The sequence below is a fragment of the Ictidomys tridecemlineatus genome, chromosome 7 (genome assembly GCF_052094955.1).
Source record: "Ictidomys tridecemlineatus isolate mIctTri1 chromosome 7, mIctTri1.hap1, whole genome shotgun sequence".
Taxonomy (NCBI): Eukaryota; Metazoa; Chordata; class Mammalia; order Rodentia; family Sciuridae; genus Ictidomys; species Ictidomys tridecemlineatus.
The window spans coordinates 150897444-150905147 of NC_135483.1; positions in this window are offsets into that span (position 1 = coordinate 150897444).

The window sequence follows — 7704 nt, forward strand, 5'->3', positions numbered from 1 at the left end:
TTGTTATTATTTTCCTTGTATTTCACTGTAGATAATTTCTATTGTTATTACTTCAAATTCAAAAGTATATTCTCTGACATCTAATATGACTTTAATAGCATCCAGTGTATTTGTTATCATACACCTGAAGATTTCGTCTCTAGAAATTTTGATTTGATCCTTCTTTATGTTATTTCAACATTCTTTTTAAAACTTGTTCTAAGTTCCCAGCATGGAGTCTGTTTGGGGGGTTGGCAAAGTAATGCTTATGGGCTGGCTGCTTGTTTTTGTGAATTAAGATTTATTAATTTATTAGTTAAATATAGCCATGCCCATTTATGTATGTATTATTGATAGATGCCTTTCTACCAAGACGACAGAGCTGAGTAGCTTACAGATCTTAAAATACTTGTTAATTATCTTTTTAAGAAAAATATTTCTTATTGCTTATATTTTATTGAATGTGGTATGGACATTTGAAAGATGTATTTTCTTTCATTGGAATAGTGTTTTATAATTATCAATCAGCACAAGTGAATTTATTGTGTTGTTTCATCTTTAGTATCCTTATCAGATTATGGTGTGTGGTTCTATTAACTCTTCAAATAGGAGAGTTTAAATATCCATCAATGATAGTAGGGGTTTCTATTTTTCCCATTAGTTTGGTTAGTTTTCATATTATTATTATTTTTTAAAAATATTTGTTTATTAATGACAATTATTTTGAAAAGAGCATGCCATCAAATGTTAGTGAATATGTGACTTGTGTCATGGAAAAAGTCATAAAAACAAAGTATAGATACCTTATATATAAAATTCAAAGACCTTTTACAATAAATTCATCCATGCCACTCCTCATACAAATCAAGATAGGATTATTTGAATTCTAGAAGATTTCCATTCCCTCCCAGATATGCTTTTTCCTGAAGTTAATCATTATTGGAACTCCTAATGTCATAATGTTCCTTATCTTAAAATGTTTCACAAATAGAGTCATACGGTACATCACATTCTTTTCTGTCTAGCTTTTTTCAGTCAGTCGCAAATAGTTGCTATCTCTTCGAAGGGACTGCTAATTATTTGAAGGTATTGTATGGAAGAATAGAAATCAAGGGAGGAAAAATGTAATAATTATAGCAACAACCTTGGATCTAATCCAAAAGTCAGTATAATGTAGACACTGTCTCCCAAATTTTCAATAGAGGGTACATTTTGGGTTCTTTATGTGTAGTCAAATTATTTATGATTGTTCAGTAATTATTTGCTTACTGATCTCATTGGTTCTTGGGGTAAGAGTTGGAAATTCATAACACAAAAGTAACATAATTATTTTATGTGCTTCTAATGATATAAAGTCTGTGAATCATAAAAAGTTTGGAGAACTTGATAGAGTGGAAAATGTATTAAATAACAAAAAATTACATAGAGGACTGGGGGAACTGAGATAATAGATTACAGAAGGACTACTTTTTACTCACATTGATATGTGAGTACATGATACTTAATTTTATCTAAAATTTACCAATGTAAAACCGTCAATTTGAAATTTAAATAACTGTCTTTGGAGAAAACCAAGTTTTCGTCTGTCCTCTTTAGATCCTTCAGAGAAAAGAAAGGTTGGACGTGTACATGTTTTACTCCCTTTGCTCATTAATTTTTAAAGTTCCATCTTTGAACCGCCTGCCTTACCATGATGTTTCACCTGATTGGTTATGGCAGACACATTACTGTCATGTCACAAAACATGCTGCTTCAGAGAGCTGATTAATTTTGAATACTTGGTTATAGATGAGAAAACATTGCTAAGTTTGTTTTAGAATAAATCTATGTGGAATTAATAATGTAATCTACAAGTTCAAGCAAAAATTGTTTATGTGCAACATTTATATTCATCATATAATCACTGGAGTGATTTGCCCAAAAGGCAAATTGATAAGGTAGCTAAATTGTTTCAGGCATCAGGGACATAATAATTAATGTTTCACTTATTTTCACTACACTGAAAAAAATGTACTTGTAAGCCAAAATTTGGACAATGTGGAAAAGTTATTGCTTTAGAAATAAATTGTAGATATTTAATAATTTTTGTTTAAATTTTAATCTCTTAACAAGAAAAAAAGTACTAATGATTTATAGTTTTCAAAATTCTTTCCAAATAAATATTTGCCTGAGTATGCATCAATATCCCCCATAACCTTTACTCCATTTATGTGCTAAAATGGAGTTTTACTTTGAATGTCTGTGAAGTTATGTTATGAATACCAAATTCATTAGCAGGAATTAGCAGGAACTAGGAAGTTGCTTTGGATCACACTATTTAAAACCCTACATTGAAGAAGAAAAAGAGAAAATGAAAGAGAAGGGAGGTAAGAGGAACAGGAACATTAAATTTAAAGGAAGTGAGCTGGGATTGTGGCTCAGTGGTAGAGCATGTGCCTAGCATGGATGGGGCTGGGGTTCGATTCTCAGCACCACATTAAAAAAATAAAAACATTGTGCTGTGTCCATCTACCAAAAAAAAAAAAAAAGGTATTCATTCTCCCTCCCTGCCTCCTCCCTCCCTCCCTCCCTCCCTCTCTCTCTTTCTCTCTCCTTAAAAAAAAATTAAAGGAAGTAAGAAGGAGAAGCATGGAGAGAAAATTTTCAACAATTTGATTTGGTGTGTAATTCCCTTTCCTCCAAGTCTTGTCTTCCTTTTTTCAGTTACATTTTTTTAAAATTAATCTTCAGTTGTCAAATCATAGTCTGGGATTCAGAATTGGAAGTCTCTAATTTGTATTTTAGGCTTAAAAATCTTGTGGCTTTCTCTAAGGTTTAAACCCATTCCTATTAAATCAATTGCTCCTAAACATCAGACAGAAAGAATTAGCTCTCTTCACTGGCTATATGTCTTTACTGAAAATACATGAATAAATGATCCACATTTTTTTTTAATTTGCGGTTCAACAAAAAGATAATAAGTGTTAATTGAGAATAAAATGCTAAGGTAGTCTAGGTATGTATAAAGCAATAAGGCCTTGTACCAAAGTATCAATAAAACCGACTTCATGCAATAATGCAAATATACCCTAAAACTTATCACTTGTTCTTAAAAGCAATGATGTGAAAGAAGATAGCCTGGACAGTATGTCTTATCAGAAAGATTTACCAACCTGAGACAGTTTTACTGCATGCCAACAATATCATTTTCTATTTGTTGTCAATACTCTCCAGACAAAGGCTAAGAAACACACTTACTTGTCCTTTGGAAAGTTGAGTTTATTACTCTTCCCAATGAGAGAGAAGGCTCACCAGTGGAAACTGTGGGATATCTCAGTGTGAGAGTGTTAGGGAAGACTTCTTAGAATTCAGGCTTTAGTGGGGACAGTCTAATAAAGCAAGGGTTCCCTCTGAATTAGGAACTTTCAGTAAACAGGAGCCCTTTTATGATGGGATATCTTAATAAATCTTATCCATAGAGTGGGAAAATAGGGAGCAAAACCAAATCTGTAGTTGTAATAGGCCTCCATTATTCTTATTAGCCTGGAATAAGGATGTTTTAAATTTTGAAATTTGAACACTGTTTATGTTTTGTGTGTGTTTAGACATGATGTGTTTTCATCTCACTCCATTGTGGTGACAGAGCAAATGTGCCTGTTGTTAATGTTCTATTAAATTGTCGGGTTCAACAGAAGAATGTTGAGTTAGCTGTGATGCTAGGTCAAGGCATGGATGTCAGAAAGTAGATTTCTTTCTCCTTGTAAAGAGTCATGGTGCATAGTGTTGGAACTCAGTGCACAATTATTATTTTTTCTAGTAATGGCAAAGACAAATTTTCTCTCTTTTGTCTTTTGATGAAGTCTTTCAATTTTTCTATGTATTGAATCATTTCATCTGCAAACAGGAATAATTTGGCTTGATCTTTTCTTATTTGTATCCCCTTTCTTTCTTTCTTTTTCCAAATTTCTCTGATAAGAATTTCTAGTACTATCTTGACAAGAATGGTGAAAATGGACATTTTAATATTGTTCCTGGTGTTAGAGGAAATATTTTCAGTTATTTTTCATTCAGCATTATGCCATGAATTTGTCTTATACTGACTTCATTGTGTTGAGGTAATCTTTCTGTACTTATTTTGTTTACAGCTTTTATCATAAAGAGATGCTGATTTTCATCAAATATTCTTTTCACCTTTTGTGATAATTCTATGATTTTAATCTTTCATTATTCTATATGTACCATAGCTATTGATCTATGTTTGTTGAACCATTTTTTCATCTGGAAAAAAATCATCTTGGTCATGGTGCATGATACTTTTTCTGAGCTTTGCATTTGATTTGCTGGTATTTTCTTGATAATTTTACATCTATGTTTGTTGAAATTATAGCTCTCTAGTTTTTTTTATTATGTTACATTTTTAGATTCAATTATATGGCAATGCTGACCTCAAAGAGTGAGATTGGAAGGGATGCCTTTCTTTTAATTGTATGGAATAGTTTAATAAGCATTGGATTATGTTTTTTAAAAAGTTTGGTAAAATTTAGTCATAGAACTATCTGGTCTTTACCTTGTATTTGTTGGGAAGTTTTTATTACCAATTAAAACTTGTTAATTGTTATTTGTTCATTCATGCTTTTCATTGATTGGATTTTGGTAGGTAATATGTGTCCAGAAATATTTTTCATTTCTTCTTTTTCAATTTGTCGACATATAGTTTTTCAAAGAAATCTCTAATGATCCTATAAATTTCTGTAGTATCAATTGTAATGTCTCCTTTGTTATCTCCAATTATATACATATATATATATGGGTTATTCTTTTATTTTCTTGGTTAGAATAAATAAAGGTTTGTCAGTTTTACTTATTTTTTCAAAGAACCAACTGTTTGTTTCATAGATCTTTAACATTGTTTTTATTTTTGCCTCTATTTTATTTACTTCTGTTCCTTCTTATTTCTTTCTTTATACTAATTTTGGGTTTAGTTTACTCTTGCATTTTTAAGTCCTTGAGATGCATCATTAATTATTTATAGAAAATATTTATTTTTATTTATTTAGGTAGACTATGCATATATATATATTTTTTTTTCTTTATAATTTTCAGTGCTGGGGACTGAACTAGGGGCCTCATTCATATCAGCACTCTACCACTAATCCACATCCCAAGCCCTGATTTTTTACTTTATATTTAAGCACTCGTTGCTATACACTTCCCTTTTCATACTGTCTTTGCTGAATCCCATAAGCTTTTCTATATTGTGTTTCCATTTTCACTTGTTTCAAGAAATTTTTAAGTTTCCCTTTTGATTTCTTCAATGCCTCGCTGTTTGTTCAAAAGTGTGTTGTTTGAGCTCTATGTATTTGTAAAATTTATAAAATTTCTCTTCTCATTGATTTCTAGTTTTATTCTGTCACAATCAGAAAAGATACAGGATATAATTTTTTTGCATTTTTAAGACTAGTTTTGTGGGACGATATATGATCTATTCTAGAGAAAGTTTCATATGCTAATGAAAATGATGTATATTTTGCCTATTGGATTCAGTCTTCTGAAATGTCTTTTAAGTCTTTTTGATCTCAGTGCAGTTTAACCCTGATTTTTTGTTGTTTTGTTTTGCTGTTGATTTTTTTGTCTGGTTAATCTATCCACTGTTGAGAGTGGAATATTATAAACCCAAAGTATTTAAAATATTGGAATCTCTCTTTTCCTTTATGTCTAAGAGTGCTTGTTTTATAAAATCAGTTATTTGGACATTGGGTATTTATAGATTTATACTTATATCTCCTTGATGAGTTGTTCCTTGCCCATTATTTAGTGACCCTTCTTACATTTTTTGGTTTATAATCTATTTTGTCAGATATATGTATAGCTTTTCCTAATTTCTTTAGGATTCCATTTACTTGAAATATCATTTTCTATCATTTCATTTTCAGTCTCTGTGTGTATGTAGTGGTGAAGTGAGTTTCTTGTAGGCAGCATGTTTTTTGGTCTTATTTTTTTTAAAATAAATCCTTTCTGTCAGTCTGTGTTTTTTATTTGGAGAATATAATCCATTTATATTCAAGGTTCTCAGAGAAAAGTATGGGCTTATGGCATGTAATGTAGATTTTCTTCAAGTGGTCTTAAATATTCCTTATTCTTCCTCTCTTATTTATCTTTGTGGTTTGATGGATTACTACATTAGTAATTTTTTATTTTTATTTTTCTGGTTTTTTTTATCTATTCTTCGACTGGAGTTTATATTTTCATATGCTATCATGATGGCAATAATTTTATTTCACTTCCAGATATATATTTTTCCCTAAAGCATGTTTTGTAAGCCTATCTTATGATCATGAATTCTCTCAGTTTTTGCTTATATTAGAGTGTTTTTTTTTCTCATTTGTTTTTGAAGGATAGCCTTTCTGTATGTAGTAACCTTGGTTGGCAATCATTTTCTTTCAGGAGTTGGAATACATCATTTCACTCCCTCCTAGATAATAGGGCCTCTAAGAAATCTGCTATTAGTTGAATGAAAATCTTCTTCAACGTGGCTTGAATTTTTTCTTCCAGATTTTAATGTCTTCCATTGTCCTGCATTTTTGAGAGTTATTTTGTTATTTGTTGTGCTTAAGATCTTTTCTGGTCATGTTTATTTGTGGTTCTGTAAGCCCCCTGTATATAGATGCCGGTATTTTGCCCAAATTAGAAAATTTTTCTGTTTGTAATTTATTTACTAGGTTTTCTATGCCTGTAACTCTTATTTTATTGCCTTTGAACAGTCTGATGATACAGATGTTTTCCTGCTTAATGGTGTTCCAAAGATCTTAAAGGATGTCATTAGATTGTCTTCTTTATTCTTTCCTGTCTCCCTTTCTTTCATCTCAACATATTATTTCAAAAGACTTGTCTTTAATCACTGCTTAATCTAGTCTCTTATCAGGGCTTCCAACTGTATTTTTTATTTTCCTTATTGAGATCCTCAGCTCAAGGATTTCTGTTTGGCTCTTTTTCAAAATCTTCATTGTCTGCTGAATTTCTCAAACATATTCTGCATTGTCTTCCTAGTTTCACTTAACTGTTTATCTATATTTCCTTGTATCTCTTTGAGCTTTCAAGAAAACATCATCATTTTGAAATTTTATGAAGCATTCCACCCATTTCTATTTCTTTGGAAACTGTTAGTAGAAAGTTATGATCTTTTGGAGTTTGCATTTATATGTATTTATATAGCAGGACTTTTGACATATATGTGCAAAGCGTTTTCTTTCCTATGGTCCTCCATTGAGATTTGTGCATTGGATTATCATATTTCTACCACTTTTATGGGATGACCTCTTAATAAGCTGCTTCTCCTAAAAACATGTCTTGAGTGTTGGTTTGTTATGCAGAGTTTGCTTTATTTCCAGCTGGGCATCACAGCATAGCCTTCCTATAGTTTCTTTGGATGTGATTAGTGAACCTGGGCACTGTGCATGTTATGTTGATATTGGATATACTCACTGTCTCTGTAGATTTTGTAAGAGTCGGGATACTCTACCAGTTCATGTAGGTGTGATGTTGAAAGAAGAGTGTGTATGGTGTCCTCAGGGTGGATACTCCTACAGTGGGAGTGTTGGGTCCTACCAGGTAATGAAGTTTTCCTCAGGCATTGCTGATATTGGATCTCTTACCTGTAAGTTCTCTGGCACTGGTGATATCAGTAGTGGTAAAGGTACTAAAGCACTTGACTTCTGACTAGATAGTGGTATGAGCCCAGGTGCTTTA